Raw genomic sequence first — 17,835 nt, 5'->3', positions numbered from 1 at the left:
ACCTCTTAGTTCCTTTGACACTCTAAAATATACTCTGTTCAGTTCAGTTCAGTCGCTCAGTCGTGTACGACTCTTTGCGACCCCATGGACTACAGCATGCCAGGCTTCCCTATCCATCACCAACTCCCGGAGCCTATTCAAGCTCATGTCCATCATGTCGGTGATGCCATGTAACCATCTCATCTTCTGTCATCCCCTTCTCCTTCCACCTTCAATCTTCCCAGCATCAGGGTCTTTTCCGATGAATCAGTTCTTTGCATCAGGTGGCCAAAGTATTTGAGCTTCAGCTTCAGCACCAGTCCTTCCAATGAATATTCAGGACTGATTTCTTTTAGGATTGACTGGTTGGATCTCCTTGCAATCCAAGGGACTCTCAAAATTTCTAAATGCTCCTTAGAGGTATAGCACTTCCATTAGTTGAAGTTGGGCACATTTCCACCCTCAACAAGTCTGAAATTCTGTTGCAAATTCAGAAAAATGATGAATGGATACCTGGTAGGCAATCATAATGCCAACAATGAATTCTAAGTTCCCTTTTAGTTCTAACATCTACAGTTCTGTGAAGATACATTAGGCTAAGACAAACACATTTGATTCCTTTAAAAAAAAAAATGCTATTCCAACACTAAATTCTCACAGGCAAAAGCTTTATAACATTTTCCAATGTACGCAGAAATATTTATTTCTTCTCGCTTCAGCACAATATTGTTACACTAACCTAGTAATGTAATCTGTAAATTTTTCAGACAGTTTGCCATTTTTTTGGGAAATCAATGTTTTAATTCATATTGGAGAGTAGGAGAGAAATCAGAAACACCAAACAGAAACAAAAAGAGCCAATGGTTATACCAACAGTGGTCTTAAGTCCATGGTTCAGGAGAAAAGTGAGAGTGGAAGAACATGAACTCCTGAACTCATTCTGAGTACTGAAATATTTGCCAGTTCTCTTCCACTGACAGTTCTAAGTGTCTATATTGCACTAAGTGCAATGAAATGGAAATGTTCTCATTTCACATTGTTCTAGAGTAGGCTTTGTACATATAACAGAGGTCCTGTCTTGTTCATATTGAGCTGTGTGTGCTCAGTCACTTCAGTCATGTCCAACTCTTTGCGACCTATGGACTGTAGCCCACCAGGCTCCTTTGTCCATGGGATTCTCCAGGCAAGAATACTGAAATGGGTCACTGTTCCCTACTCCAGGGGAATCTTCCCAACCCAGGAATCGAACCCATGTCTCTGGTGTCTCCTGCATTGCAGGCAGGTTCTTTACCCACTGAGCCACCTGGGAAGCCCATTAGCATACTAAGACCCCCTAAACCTTGTTCCCATTAGCTCATGGTATCAGAATGTGCAGAAGCAAACCTACAGATCTGTCTCCTGACTACCTTCATAAGGCATGTAACTGGTCTGTTATCAACACACACAGGCTTCCTGAATGCATGGTTTCTCCAGCCCTGCAGAGCCCCTTAAACTGCTTCTATAAGCGACACATGCAGTAAACAAGGCACCGGTATAAAGACAAATGTTAATTTAATACTGTCAGAGCAGCATTTCACATACTCTCATCAAGCACAGGATACAGGATATGTTCATATTGTAACATCAAGCATACAAGTTTAGTGAATAAATGAGTTTCTATGGAAAACTTATACAATAAAATTCTTTTCTATGTCTTCACAAAAATTTTTGTATCATATTTTTGTGTGCTTAAAATTATAAATGTTCTCAAACCCTGAGAAAATTAGAATAAAATTTCCTTGCTTCTCACCTAAAAGCAATGATTTCTGGAGACCCTGGATTTTGTAGAGGTTCCTCTAGGTTTAGCAGTGGGCATGTTAGAGGAAGAACAGAGCAAAGAAGGTCAATAGTTTAAGCTTGACATTTTACACCTGCTTTAACTATGCATTCTCATATATATATATATATATATATATATGTATATAAAATATTATATTATAGCAAATGTACAGCAAAATATATTATATATATATTATATATATATATAATTTATTTGTATTCTGTGTAAAATTTTGGCATAAATTCAACTACTATAAATAGTTTGGGAATCACTGGTCTACAATATTGGGTAGGTGCTACTCTTGGTTGCTTCATTCCCAGGAATGGAAAACGTCTTCAAAGTTTGCTCAACGAAGTCCACTTTCCAAAAATAGTTAACGATTGTCCCAAGGCAAGTTACCTTGATGATATCCATTAAAAAAGTAGGGACTGGAATATTTTCTTCATTTGTGTCAACAGCACTGCTCCCTGGAGACAGAAATGCAAACTGCCCTTGAAGAGAAGAAGGTGCTGTGCAAGGTGCTGGGGAAAGAAATTAATAAGACATGATATCTTCCCTCAAGGAGTTTACTAGACAGCACACAGCAGATATGTAAATACATCTCCTTTTCTTAAAGAACCAGTTCAACCTGCAGCGTTCTAAAGAACAGCAACATATCATAGATGTCATCCTTTCAACCATAGTAACAACTAAAAGTGAAGTTGTGTCCGACTCAGTCGTGTCCGACTCTTTGCGACCCCATGGACTGTAGCCTACCAGGCTCCTCCAACCATGCGATTTTCCAGGCAAGAGTACTGGAGTGGGTTGCCATTTCCTTCTCCAGGAGATCTTCCTGACCCAGGAATTGAACCCAGGTCTCTTGCATTATAGGCAGGCGCTTTACTGTCTGAGCCACCAGGGAAGTCTTAAAGCAGACAACTTATACATGTTCAGCAAATTGTATTCTCTCTACCTGAAATTTGAAATTAGGTCAGTGATTCTGAGTCAGTGATTAAGAAGAAGAGATGGGGAACTGTACAGCAAAAGAGGATCCATGCTGGCACTTAGGTAGGATCAAGTCACATATGCACTGAAATTATGAAGAAGCAGGGACTGAGGCCCTTGCAAAGATAATCAGTTTGCAGAAGTAAATAAAATAAATGTGCAAAGAAAGAAATAAAGAGAAAAGAATAAATGTCCTAAAGATAGAAGAAACTACACTTTTCCAGTTTGCATGAATCCCAGTGAAACTGCTGACAAATGAATTCTATGCTATTTCTCAAGATCTTTGTAATGAGCCCCTTTAGGATGCAGTTAGAGTGGGTATGGCTTCCTCTTTCTTCAGTCAAATGATTGCTAACTATAAGCAGAATATTGGAAGGCAACCGTATACAAAACACTCTGGAAGCCACACAGATGTTATTATCCACGGTATACCAACTTACTGACTTTTGAATTTCCTCTTTATCTTTCATTCTTTATATTATTCTTTGTATTCCTTGCTGCCTATACCTCTCTCCCTCATTTTACTAATATTCATCTTTATTTTTTTTTATTTTGAAAAAGTGCTTGAAAATTTACTGTACAGTTTCTTTAAGAATTAATTTATATATTGGCTGGCTGACTTTATTTTTCTGGGCTCCAAAATTACTGCAGATGGTGACTGCAACCATGAAATTAAAAGATGCTTACTCCTTGAAGGAAAGTTATGACCAACCTAGACAGCATGTTAAAAAGCAGAGACATTATTTAGCAAACAAAGGTCTGTCTAGTCAACGCTATGGTTTTTCCAGTGGTCATGTATGGATGTGAGAGTTGGACTATAAAGAAAGCTGAGCACCAAAGAATTGATGCTTTTGAACTGTGGTGCTGGAGAAGACTCTTGAGATTCCCTTGGACTGCAAGGAGATCCAACCAGTCCATCCTAAAGGAGATCAGTCCTGGGTGTTCATTGGAAGGACTGATGTTGAAGCTGAAACTCCAATACGTTGGCCACCTGATGCGAATAGCTGACTCATTGGAAAAGACCCTGATGCTGGGAAAGATTGAGGGCAGGAGGAGAAGGGGAAGACAGAGGATGAGATGGCTGGATGGCATCGCCGACTCGATGGACACGGGTTTGGGTGGACTCAGGTAGTTGGTGATGGACAAGGAGGCCTGGCGTGCTGTGGTTCATGGGGTTGCAAAGAGTCGGACACGACTGAACAAGTGAACTAAACTGAACTGATATACTCTTACATTTGTATAAAACAATTATACATATTCTCTACAATTGTAGATATATTAAATGACTGTATCATAAACACTGTTCTATAAGATTTTATGAAAGAATTTATTTCCTTTCTTAGTTTTTCAATTTCACCACCCAACTCTGAATAGCACACAAGTATTATTACCTGTTTACAGGCAATTCAAAGATACCGTGTCACACTGACCTTTCCAACATAATCCCTGTTGTATTGTTTATCTATATTTTTTAAACTAAGAAACAGAATAAAAGTTGTACTAGCTTTTTGGTCATAGATTCTAAGAAATTTTCTTGTTAGTGAAATAAGAGCTAAAACATGAACAATTCATATTCTAAATAATATTTAAGAAAATATTTTTGGAGCTTATAGACAAAATGTGTTTTAAGACTCAGGGCCCTGTAGACTACTACTTCTAGGTAAAACAATTTGAAAGTTTGACATGAATTAAGGAAATGAAATGCAGTAAGCTCTCCATGTCATAAAACAGCAGGCTTTCGTACATTCAAGCTGCTTGGGCTTTGGCACTCAGTTCTAAATGGACTCAAATTAGGCAATAATGATCAAGGCCAAGAAAATCCTGGTGAGTAATGACCAGATGTGAATAACTGATGGTCAAGGGCATGTTGGACAATTATGATCTACTGGGTTTTAATCCCCAAGAAATATTATTTACTGAGGCTTCTACTTTGATCACAGCCTTAAAGGGATGCCAAACATTGATTTTCATTTATTTTTTTACTGGCTTCTATTTACATCTACATGCTGAATTTCACAAAAAGCATGAATTCACCTATGCATCTACAAAGAGGACACTCAATGTCAGTTACTGTATCATCAGGTTTAACTAACAAACAAAATGGAGAAAAGTAGGAAAATATTTAAAAGCTATATTAAGAAGTACATAATTTTGTATACCATTTACATATAGTATATACATTACTCTCATAAAAACATATGAGATAAAAATTGTCAAATTTAGTATTTCCTTCTTATGTGTAAGGAGTGTACTTATAGCTGTATTTCACTTAATACTAAAACCATATAATTATCTCTATTTTAATTATGAAAAATTTGACATGGGGATAGGTTTAGTAACTTGTCTTTAAAAAGACGCCCAATTTTCTCTGTTCATGGTAAGCTTAGCATCTCAGTAATTTTTTCCATGATGCCCAAGGCTAAAAGACAAAGGTAATGCACATCTAGTTTGGCAACATTAGGAGCTCCCAGACTCCCTTCTCCAATGAGACAACCATAACAAGTAAAAATCACATAAAAACCGACCATATTAAGTTTATGAAAATTGTCCTAAAGGTGCACAGTATAAAAAGAAATATTTGTTCAAGAAAATCTACTCAATCTCAGTACAGATAGTAAGAATCTGTTGCTTGAGCCACAGCCTGCTTTCTCCCTTCTCTCCCACCAGCTCTGTGTGATTCAAAAGTGAGTGAAAGTGAAGTCTCTCAGTCTTGTCTGATTCTTTGCGACCCCATGGACTGTAGCTGACCAGGCTCCTCCATCCATTGGATTTTCCAGGCAAGAGTACTGGAGTGGGTTGCCATTTCCTTCTCTTGAGGATCTTCCTGACCCAGGGATCGAACCCAGGTCTCCCATATTGCAGGCAGATGCTTTACCATCTGAGCCACCAGGGAAGCCTACTTCAAACTAGTGTGATTCAAACTACAGGCCAAATGAAAGAAAGTGAAAGTGAAAGTCGCTCAGTCCTGTCTGACTCTTTGCGACCCCATGGACTATACAGTCCATGGAATTCTCCAGGCCAGAATACTGGAGTGGGTAGCCTTTCCTTTCTCCAGGGGATCTTCCCAACCCAGGGATCGAACCCAGGTCTATCGCATTGCAGCCAGATTCTTTACCAGCTGAGCCACATCGATGGGGTCAAAAATGCAATGCTCCCTCTCTCTCCAACACTCAGACATGGGCTATAATATCTCCACAGGAAGGCCAGGCCACCAGCATATCTCATCCTCCTCCTTCTCTGTGTTGCACAGACTAAATTCCAGGCGAGTGTGACCAAGAAGGCAGTGATTCACTTTCTCCAAACAGTCCCACTCATAACACAGAGCTTTTATGACAAGCATGACAGATTAAGAATACTAGAACTCAGTAGCCCTTGATCCAGCTTACTTGTAGAATGAAGTTCCATGCTAACAAAGATAAGGCAAGAAGATCAAAGGCTACTATTCCACACAGCATTCTGCTTTTACATCTGAGATGGTACTCCAAGAGGACCAGGCCACATTACCTGTTCCAAGTTCCTGAGTCATTATTTGGAGATTGTGCCTAGGGGCAGAACATATTACAAGAACAGAGATATCTGAAGCTCTCCCAATGGAACTGATTTTATATTGAACATAGTGTAGGGAAGTTCAAGTCTAAGGTTACTCTAAACAACAATGGATATTTAGTGGCAAGTAAGAAAAGGCTGGCAGCTTCAGGAGAGAAATAAGCCAAACCATAAGCCAACTAGTTTATTAGAGAGGACCAGGGGAAATGACAGTTAATAAGAGCCTTATCAAGATTACAACAACCTCAGAGACTGGCCTCAAAAACTGTGCCTGGAATTATCAGAGCCTAACAGCTAGTTGTGATATGGACAGAGGCACATAGATTAACAGAGAAATTGGTGAAAAAGAAAGTCAAAGATATCCCTGCTAAAACCATGACCATCCCAGATGCTAACTTGAATTCACAGGGATAGACAAGAATAAGGTATGTTCAATAAGAAGGTTAATATAACAAACATGATAACAAATACTTGCTCTCCTTTATTCTTTCTGCTTATATGAAAGTTACCAAGTTATATAAAGTAATAATTATAACAACATATTGCTGGGTTAGTAAAATACAGAAATGTAATATCTATATAAAATAATAGCATAAAATGCATGAGAAGAAATGTAGCTATAAAGAAGTTAAGAGTTCTAAATCCCAGAATTAAGTACAAATCTGAAGTAGATTATAATAAGTTGAGATAAATATGGTTAAATACTAGAGAAACTACTAAGAAAATATCTCAAAAACTATAATAAAAACTCATTCAAGGAATTAAAATGTTATTTTAGAAAACACTTACTTTATGCAAAATATGAAATAAGGAAGGAACAGAGAAACAAAAAACCCCTGAGAGTTACATAAAATCAAAAGTAAAGGTCAGATGTAGATCCAATTATATCAAAAACTATATAGTAAACATTAAATGTGAAACTCCAATCAAAAGACAGAGATTGTCAGACTACATAAAACAACATTCAGCTACATGCTGTCTACAAAAGTATGTGTATCATACAACCAGCAACCATAAGAAAGGGTAATGGCTATAGTACTATTAGAAAGCATAGATTTTAGAACAAAAAAAAAATGTTACTAGAGACAAAGGACATTTTATTTTAATAAAAGAATCAAACCAGCAAGAAGATAGGAAAATATAAAAAGTATGTATGTGCCTTAAAGCAGAGTGTCCAAAAATACAAAGTAAAATCTGACAGGATAAAGGAAGAAACAGGCAATAATACTTGGAGACTTTACAGTCTATAATGCACAGAACACCTAGCAGAAGTTCAATACGGAAATAGAAGGTTGAATGACAAACTAAACCTAATACATCTATAGGATAACACACCAAACAACAGCAGAACAGACATTCTCCTTAAGAATATTTTCTAGACTTGATCATATACTAGAACATTAAACAAGTCTCAATAAATTTAAATGATTAATGCAACACAAAGTATGTTCTCCAATGACAAGGGACTGAAACTAGAAATCAGTAACAGAAAAAGATTAGAAAATGCACAGATTTTTGGAAATTAAACAATATCCTCATAAATAAACAATGGTTTAAGGATGAAATCAGAAGAAAAGTAGAAAATAGCTTGAGATAAATGAAAATTAAAATGAAGATATAATATGCCAAAACTAATGGGATGTAGCAAATACTTGGATTTCCCAGGTGGTGCTAATGGTAAAGAATCTTCCTGCCAATGCAGGAGACATAAGAGATGTGGGTTCAATCCCTGGGGTTGGGAAGATCCCCTGGAGAAGGGCATGGCAACCTACTCCAGTATTCTTGCTTGGAGAATCCCATGGACAGAGGAGACTGGTAGGCTACAGTCCATAGCATTGTAAAGGGTCAGACATGACTGAAGTGACTTAGCATGCATGCAGCTAATGCAGAGCTTAAGTAGAAATTTATAACCTGAAACACCTATATTAACAAAGAAGAAAGATTACAAATAAATAACCTAAATTTCCACTTCCAGAACTTAGAAAAAGAAGTACAAATCAAATATACCCAATTGCTACTTGTGTGGCTTCTTCGGAGAAACGTCTTTTCAAATTTTTTGCTCACTTTCACTTAGGTTTTAGTTAAAGGAGCTCCTTATATATTTTGGATATTAACACCTTAATTAGATATATAGACTGGAAATTTTTTCCCATTCTAGAAGTTGTTTTTCCACTCTGTTATTTGTATTCTTTGCTATGTAGAAGTTTTTTGTTTGACATAGTCCCACTTTTGTTTCTCCTTCTTTGTGCTTTTAAGCTCATATCTAAGAAGTCACTGCCAAGACCATTATCATGAAGGTTTTCCCCTACAATTTCCCTAAAGAGTTTTATATTTCCATGTCTTATATCTAAGTATTTAATCCATTTGGAGTTGATGTTTCTGTATTGTGTAAAGTAAGGATCCAAATTCATTCTTTCGTATGTGAATATTCAGTTGCTCCAACAGCATATTTTGAAGAGACTTGTATAGCTATGACTGATTCATTTTGATGTATGGCAGAAACTGACATAATAGTGTAGAGAAAGTATCCTCCAATTAAAAATAAATTTCAAAAAATGAAAAAATAATAGTTCTGACATTTTGCATTTCCTGAAAAATTGCTTGTTCTCATCTTTGTTGATTGTCTTTCCTTTTCTTGGAATTGTTTTAGCATTTTTCTAACTTGATGAATTACAAGCTTAATATAGAAATAAAGATTCTGTTGGTCATTCCATCATGTCTGACTCTTTTCGACCCCATGGACTGTAGCCTGCCATGCTTCATAAAAGCACATTTAAGATAAATTCTTTTTTTGTTAATAAATTAAACTGGAAACAATAAAAAAAGAGAAATAGTGGACACCACCATACTCATTTCCTTTCTACATTGCTACTCATATGGTAGTTGCTTTTGACAAGCAAACTTAAAATCCAGTTTTGTAAATATATGATGGCTTTCCCTGGTGGCTCAGTGGTAAAGAATCTACCTGCAATGCAGGAGACATGGGTTCAATCCCTGAGTCAGGAAGATTCCCTGGAGAAGGAAATTGCAACTCATTCTAATATTCTTGCCTGGGAAATTCCACGGACACAGGAGCCTGGCAGGCTACAGTCCATGGGGTCATAAAAAGACATGCGCATGACTTAGTGACTAAATAACAACAAAAATATATGATAGCATCAAAAGAGATACAGTACAATCTAATGTTGAAACAATGAACTTCAAGCTAGCAATTTGTGTAGTATTCAATAGATGTTTGACAGATGTCAAATATCTTTGTGTTTTCCTTTAAAAATTAAAATATCCTGTGATGCTATTCTGTGACCCTTTTATGAGTTTTACTTTAGCCCCCTACTGCTTTGGAAACACTCTCCCTAGTAGACACTCTTGGTAAGCGGCAGATTATGGATTCACATGTCTAATTTTGTAATTACTAACTCTCCACTTATTTCATGAAGCCAAAGGGCTGAGTGCCTTAATCAAAATGATTTAATCTCTGAAATAGGGTGCAATATCATCAAAATTCAGAATATTATAACTTTTATCAGATTCAAATTAAAGTCAAATGGTGAAATCAGTCTGGGTTAGCAAAATGAAGAAACTGTTACATTTAGAAGGAGAATCATTTCAGAAAGAACTTGAGTTTTGACAAAGAATTGGGTAAGTTATTAGCATTGCATCCTGAGGACCATTTAGTTAGACAATCACCTAAGCACATGTCTAATAGGTAAAAAGTAAAGTTGTGTTTCACAGAAGGTTTTGAACATTTGGGCTTCTTTGGTGGCTCAGACGGTAAAGAATTTGCCTGCAATGCAGGTTGGATCCCTGGATCAAGAAGATCCCCTGAAGAAAGGAATGGCTATCCACTGCAGTATTCTTGCTTGTGAAATTTCATGGACAGGGGAGCCTGGTGGGCTATAGTCCATGGGGTCACACAGAGTCAAACATTTCAGATTTCAAAGCAAGTCTTTCAGATTTAAACTACAATCTAGTAACATGAAAATTAAAGTCCCAAATTCATTTCAGACACAATTTAAGAGGAAAACAACAGTTACAGGTGTTCACATTTCTCTGTCATTGTGGTTTCTAGCACAGTATTAAGCAACAAATATTTTTATTGAGGCTCTAGAGCCTATTGGGTAAGAATATTAAATTGGCCTTAGGCCAAAAGGGAATAAAATCCTAGCTGGTCCATTCATTTACTAGGTGTCTCAACGTCCCTGAACTTGAGTCTTCATAATCTATGCAATGAGAGTATTCTCACAAAATGATTACAGCATCAAGTGAGAAAAGCCTGAAATACTTAGCATAGTTCCCAGCATAAAATAAGAACTCACAGCTTGTCGTATTGATAATATTTGTTATTTCTAAGAGAATTATTAATCTCTTTAATTGCCCTTAATATCCAAATCCTAAATTCAGAGTATCTGTTCTTAAAAGAAAATGAAAGAAAAGTCACACACGCAGTCAATTTCGATCATCCACAGTAATGAAAAAGGGCAGTAATGAGAAAACATAATTCCCAAAGCCCTTCTACTAATGGTTGTCATGCTACACACACACACACACACACACACACAAACACACACACACACAAACACACACACACATTGCCCTTTTAAAGAATCAATTAGGACCTAGATTTGGTACTTAAAAAAATTATTTTAAGTAAAAGTGAGTACTTACAGTAAGAATTCTACCTTAAAATTCTATTTCATATCCAAAATGGTAGGAGTGGAGTGTTCCTATTCACCCTTTTTCTAATAAATTAGGAAACACACAAAATTAAAGGCTCACAGGCATCATTCATGTCTTTGTCATTGCATCTCATAAAAATGCCATTTCCATTAAAACGACATTACATAAAAAAGAGATTTTAGCTGGGGGTACTTTTCAGCAGATTAGCCGTCCTAATTACATTTTGCTTGGGCTAATGTTAAAATTAGTTTCTATTCCCAAAGCACATATCAGCTGATAGTAAGAGAAGCACATTGCAACTTTCTAGGCAATGTAAAGAAACCACCTACAATTAAAGATGTGCCTAATTTAATCTACAGCAATTAGTGAGTACAGGCAGGTAAAAATGACTTAATGGTACTCATAACACTTAAATTTTTGATGAAATTCTACACAGAAAAGTACTGTAAATTAAACATGTAAAAGAAAAATATCACAATTGATTTAAATCATACACTGGGAAAGAAAATGTCTTACTGTATAAAATCATCTTCAATTATAAATCAGAAAAGGATGCTTATGATATTATTTACTACTTTATAGATAGTTAAGACAAGTGATGGATTGATCTGTTTAAATAATTTAATGAAATCACATCTTGATATTTACCAGTCATTTTTGAATGTACTGGAGAAGGAAATGGCAACCCACTCCAGTATTCTTGCCTGGAAAATCCCATGGACAGAGAAGCCTGGTAGGCTACAGTCCATGGGGTCGCAAAGAGTAGGACACGACTGAGCAACTTCACTTTCACTTTTGGATGTACAATGCCTTAAAGTTCTGTCATGACTTCCAATAGCATATATTAAATATTTACAAGGATGACAAAGCAGCCATATTATGATTCAGTTATCTAAATGAATTTTTTGAAGGTGAAGGTTAGACTGAAGATTTTTTTTTATAAGATCAAGGATCCATACTAATATTTTATGCATGAAAAGTACAGTAGTAGTTGATGACCAAGAAATATTGATTAGTTGATGTGAGTAGAATCAATAATGAATAGCTTTCTTCTTGCTCTCACTTTAGAACAGCCTGTCCTAACATTTGAGCTTTCCGAAATAGGATTTTTCTGACCTCAAAAGATAAAAATAAAATTCAACTCAACACCAATTTACTGCACACCTATTATATGTAAAGCACTGTACAATGTATAGTCTTGTGGAGGGTACTACAGCAAGACAGAGAAGCTGTCCCTTTACCATGCCTCCACCTCAAGGAGTTTGTAATGAATTAGGGCAGTTCTTCTCAAATTGTGATATGTCTGGGAATCACCCAGGGATCTTGGTCTGGGGTGTAGCCTGGAATTCTGCACTTCTAACAAGCTCCCTGGTGATGTCCATACTGCTGCTTAACAGACTACACTGGAGAAGCAAGGGATTTAGAGGCAAACAAAAATAGTAGTTAATAAAAAGAATACTAGAAGCTCCATGATGGGCAGAAGAGGAAGAGATTGCTCCAACCAGAAAAGAAAGCAGGAGTGGGGAATTTAGAGACTAATACACAGGTTAATTGGTATTCTTATGGATCTTGAGGGCTGAGGACTATTTTAATGAACAGAGAAATAGAAAAAGGGCAATAGGGAAAAAACTAACAGAAATGTCAAGGCAGAGCGGAAAAAAATGCAGCATATTTAGAGAGAATACTAAATAATAGGGACAAGCAGAATGTGTAGTTCATGAGGGGAAATAAAATGAGTTCATAATTAGCAAAAAATAAATATTATGCTTAGTGTTTTCATTATGTCTGTTAGTAATCATACCATCTATTATTGCCCTGCTACTTATAAAGTGCTTTCATGTTATCTTCAGGGTGTTCTTTTCACAACTGTGACATAGATTTCTGTTGTTGATGTTGTAACTCATTCATAGATGACGATTCTGAAGAAAATATGTTAACTGTCTTCAAACAAGTTTAAATAGTGCTGAATTCAAACTCCAAAATTAATTTTTGCCCTTACAAAGCACTGTCTCCAAGAAATATTTCTAGAGTAAGAAGAGAACAACATATTTTAATTAAGAATAACAATCCACAACTAAATTACTCTTTATCACAGTGGCCAGGTAACAAGAAAACCCTTGCCTTTTTTTCTGACTTAATAGGAATTTACCTAATGTTTCACTGTTAAACATGATATATCTTGCTAGTTTCAGTCAAGTTCCTTACAAGGATAAGAAAACAAAATTCCATTTATGGTTTTCAAAGAATTCTGATCAGGAGTTATGTATTGAATTATAAAAGAACCACTCAGCTAATCAACATATGACTTCCCAGATACTATCTATAAATATAAATTATAGAACATAATTGTGAAAGATAGTCTCTCTTCAATGAGCTGCCATATTAGTCTTTGTTGTCATTGTTTACTCCCTAAGCCAGGTCTGACTCTTTGTGACACCATGGACTATAGCCTGCCAGACTCCTCTGTCCATAGGGTTTCCCAAGTAAGAACACTGGAGTGGATTGTCATTTCCTTCTCTAGGGGATATTCCCTAAATTTAATGCATTTAAATCTAATAAAAATTAAATTAAAAATTAAAATTAATATACATGTTTCTTTAAAAACTCTCCCTAATATAATCTTAAAAATCAGAGCTATTGTAAACAACCCAAGCACTGAATACTCTATTGCTCTGAAGAAACAAATTCTCATTTTCACTTTAAATTACACACACAATATGATGAATATTAGTCTCTAGTGCTAAAGCAAAAAGTTCAGGAAATAATAAAAGGCTGAAAAATGTTAAAAATAAATGTATTTAATTACATATAAATATACAAAATTTATATCTATCTATACATCATTGGAAAAGACCCTAATGCTGGGTAGGATTGGGGGCAGGAGGAGGAGGGGACGACAGAGGAGGAGAAGGGGACGACAGAGGATGAGATGGTTGGATGGCATCACTGACTCGATCGACATGGGTTTGGGTAGACTCCGGGAGTTGGTGATGGACAGAGAGGCCTGGCATGCTGCAATTCATGGGGTCACAAAGAGTCAGACACAACTGAGCGACTGAACTGAACTGATACTAGTATCTCTATCTATTTATAAATATGTATAAATTATAATTGTATTGGGGTACTAAAGTTTGTATAATATTTGAAAATTTTTTTATTATTTATTCTTTTTTTCTTAACTTATCCTGACACTCTTATATATACAATTTTGAAATAAAGTACACTAAAACTAGAAAAAATAATGTCGTAACAATAGGTTTAACTTTTATGTTAAAATTAAATATATTCAATATTTGACTCTGGTTAAATTTCTATTTATCTTTAATTTATTATTGAAGTGGACATTTTGGGCTTCTTTTTGAGTGTAACTCCAAGCAGGTATGTCAGAATAAGTATAAAATATAAAATATTGAAATTTAATATATTTTTAAATATTTTTCACAAGGATAAAATATAGAATGTAAAATAGAAAAAGCAGCAGTTATCCCTTTCCAGTCTGGCTTGTGAGACTCTAGAGGGAGTCAATCTGCAACAGTAAGTGGTCAGTTCTTCTGTCTAGCATCAGTGTTTTCATGGTGACTTTGGAGTTGCCATATATTACTTGCCAGAGAGAGGTCATGGCCAAAGCAGTAAAAGCCCCCTAGACAGTTGCTAATGCATAAAAACTCCAAATCAGGAAACAAGAGTGAGAGTGACAAAACCTCTCCAGTAGCTCCATGGTTGGTCAAGAAGGAAAAGAAAAAGAAGGGCAAGAAGGCCAAAGCTCCTCTAGAGAGTGCAGGTGAGCCTGGAGATGGGGACAGTGACACCACCAAAAAAAGAAGGACATAAAAGCGGAAATGGTTCTGAGTAGTGGATACCACTTCAAGCACTCTGTCATCTGGAAGAAGAAATTAAAACCTTACTGAGAAAAAAATAGAAAATGATTTCTCATGTCAGCACATTATAAAAGAAAAAATAATATGATTAAGACATATAAATATCATGAGTCTGTTTGCTATATCTGCTCTCATATCACTAAAAGTACTTATCCTATTAACTATGCTTTCCCCTTGACATTATAAGGTTCAACTCAGCGAATAAATACTTTGCACCATGCACAGCATTATATGGTACTGAGATTATTGATGGTGCTTCTAATGTTGACCCTGAAAAGAATCAATAAGCTGATGCTGACAGATTTAAATGCTAACACCCCCACAGAGGAGTATACCCAATTACCAAGATAATAATTGTCTTCAATTTTAGAAATGAAGCACCCTACATATAGGCTACATATAATAATAAAGAGAACAACAGTGAGGAGCTATTTATAGAAGGAGCTGAAGAACTATTCCATGATAGATGGAAGCATTCTGAAGACCCAATGCCTGATATACATTCCTGCTGCAAATATCATGGAATTCTTGTGTTCAGTAAGAGGAGAGCTTATTCAACTGCAACTTAGTAAGATGTTCAGTATTTTTTCTATGAGCTATGAAAAGTAATTACAGACTATTTAAAATTTAAATTAGTCAGTTTTAAATGAGGAGAATTAATTTAATATTCTACTATGATATACAAAGTATAATCATATAGTTGATACCATGGATAGATAGTTGAATTTTAATATAAAAAGTAATGTTTGGGTTCATCTTGGACTGGCTAGCCACAATTCTCATTAAGTTTCTCATAAGTTTCTAAGGGACAAAGAGGAATTACTTGGATGACATCTAAATTTATACCATATAAAATAATTGTGCTCTTCTTAATCACCAATATAATTGTAAACATTTGTCTTAAATTTGTGTATGTAGCAAGGTGTATATGTGTATGTTAAACATGGAAACCCCAGGTAATGTTAAAAACTGACATGGGTATGTACTGACTAAAAGAAATCTAACAGTCATTGAATTCTAAGTACCAGGTATTGGTTCTCCTCAAGTCACAGTTTTAATTTTCTGCAAGATTGCCTGGCCCCTGCTTACTTCCCTCATCTCTTCTTGCTTCTCCCCATGTCTTTCAGAGCCCATTTATTCGGCATTCCCTCAGTCCCTCAGTGCCTCCTACTTACTCTGTACCATTTACCTGAAATACAATTTTCTCTTCTCCATACTTATCTAAGTCCAACTCATCCAAGGGATTATAAGGAAATTGCTTTTCCCCTCTATTTGTTGGTGTGATCTTATCTGATTAATATTAGTATCCCCACTAGAACATAAGATATTCAAGACTACCCCTGTATATATGAGTTCTATGTCTGTTTTTCCTCACTAGTACACACAGCATCTAGTTTGGGCACTTTAAAGCATTACTTCAATGAATGATCTATTTACATAGTTTATCACATTCTTTTTTGTTTTTTAAATCTCATGACCAAGTAATATCATATTATTTTCCAGGTAGCATGTTATTTTGAACATGGCAAAAATAGCCAAAAGCAGACATTACTAGTTGAGTTTAGACTTCCAAATTTAAAGTAAAATAAGGAAAATAAACTATAATAATGATACATTTCTTCACAGAATTATGATCAAATAAATTGTAAAACTGTAATATTTGGGTGAAATCAGGAGTCCTTTCTTGGATATCTGTTTTCAGACAACTGTCAAAACACATAAAGAAACAGAACAATAAAATCAAAATCAAATACACTTAAATAGGGCCCTTCTGAATGCGAGTGAGTATCTCCCATTTTTGAAAAGAGATGCTGGAACATGCCTGGGGAATGAAACAAGGGAAGACACAGGGCAAACAATCCTCAAATGACAGCTACCACCGAGCACTCCGTATCCATGAGTTTACCTAATATCTGGCAGCTTGAGTTAAAAAAAAGAAACATATTCCCTTTCAAATGTTGAGGTGCTTTCAAATGGAAAATTAACTTTAAGGCTAAATATATATCATAAATGATGCAATCAAAGTGCATTTAAACCTACTGAAAGGAAACAAAAACAAGTTTCAATAACACTTTGAAATACTGTAAAAGGAATTGCTATGAAGTAATTTTTAATTATGAACTGAAATTGTGACATTATCCCTCAGTAGGAAATATGTGGTTACCTTCTTTAGTTTGCTTCAAGAATGAGATATGTTGAAAAAGAACAAAAACACACTAACTAATATATGAAGTTAAATGATATGCCAGTGGTCAAGCTCTAAAGATTGAGTGCTATTAATCTCCAAGCGTTTCAAAGATGAGAATCTCTATCTCAAGTGCATATTTCATCAAGCCATTATGGACAAGCAGGAAGCACTAAGAGATTGCATCTTTTCCCAAAATAAGTTTCTAGTCTTATGCCAGAAGTATAATGCATTTTAGATAAATTAACAAAAAACAGGTATCCTTGTAACTCAAGATACAGCAACATTTCAACTCTGACAGCTTGACTGGCTTAACAATCATTTTATAATTGGTCACAGTGTAAATTTGTCAGGTTGCCTATGAAAAAAATTTATGAAGATTAACTAAATAACAGCTTGGTCATCAACTATTTTTTAAGACATTATTACTTATAAAATGTTGTGTCGATCCTACATCCAATCTTACTAAATTAAGTTCTTCTTGCCTTTAAGATCCAAAACAGTCCTTTCCCCTACACCATCACTTCCTGGGGAAACTGTTCAATAGACATAAGCATATTGGGCAAAGAGCACTATTAGATTAATTCCCCTTTTATACAAGACAGAATGACTTCCACTTACTAAGGGTGTACACTCAGTCAAATTATTTATCCTCTTGAATTTTCATACAGCTCATTTAATCCTCACATCAATCACATGAAGGGAATAATCATTATCATCCACACTTTAAGTACATAGAAATTCAGGATTAGGCAGGTCAAGTGAAT

At 35.6% G+C, this 17,835-nt stretch overlaps 1 protein-coding gene and 1 non-coding gene across 3 annotated transcripts in view; one reads left to right on the top strand and one right to left on the bottom strand.

The window, feature by feature from the left end:
* NAALADL2 (N-acetylated alpha-linked acidic dipeptidase like 2) overlaps positions 1 to 17,835 on the bottom strand; it is a 1,599,429-nt gene that overhangs the window by 1,249,599 nt on the left and 331,995 nt on the right. The window contains exon 5 of one of the 2 annotated variants that reach the window (XM_081570964.1): positions 2,198 to 2,319. The exons of the other annotated variant lie outside the window; for it this stretch is intronic. The gene's annotated coding sequence lies outside the window, so the exon portion shown is untranslated. The remainder of the gene's footprint in view (positions 1 to 2,197; positions 2,320 to 17,835) is intronic. 2 annotated transcript variants of the gene reach the window in all.
* LOC145540051 (small nucleolar RNA SNORA56) lies at positions 14,478 to 14,605 on the top strand. The gene has a single exon (XR_014078177.1). It is a non-coding gene; the product is annotated as a small nucleolar RNA SNORA56 (small nucleolar RNA).

This window comes from Giraffa tippelskirchi, chromosome 2 (assembly GCF_054371585.1).
Source record: "Giraffa tippelskirchi isolate mGirTip1 chromosome 2, T2T-mGirTip1v1.2.pri, whole genome shotgun sequence".
Taxonomy (NCBI): domain Eukaryota; kingdom Metazoa; phylum Chordata; class Mammalia; order Artiodactyla; family Giraffidae; genus Giraffa; species Giraffa tippelskirchi.
This window is presented reverse-complemented; position numbering and strand designations above follow the sequence as displayed.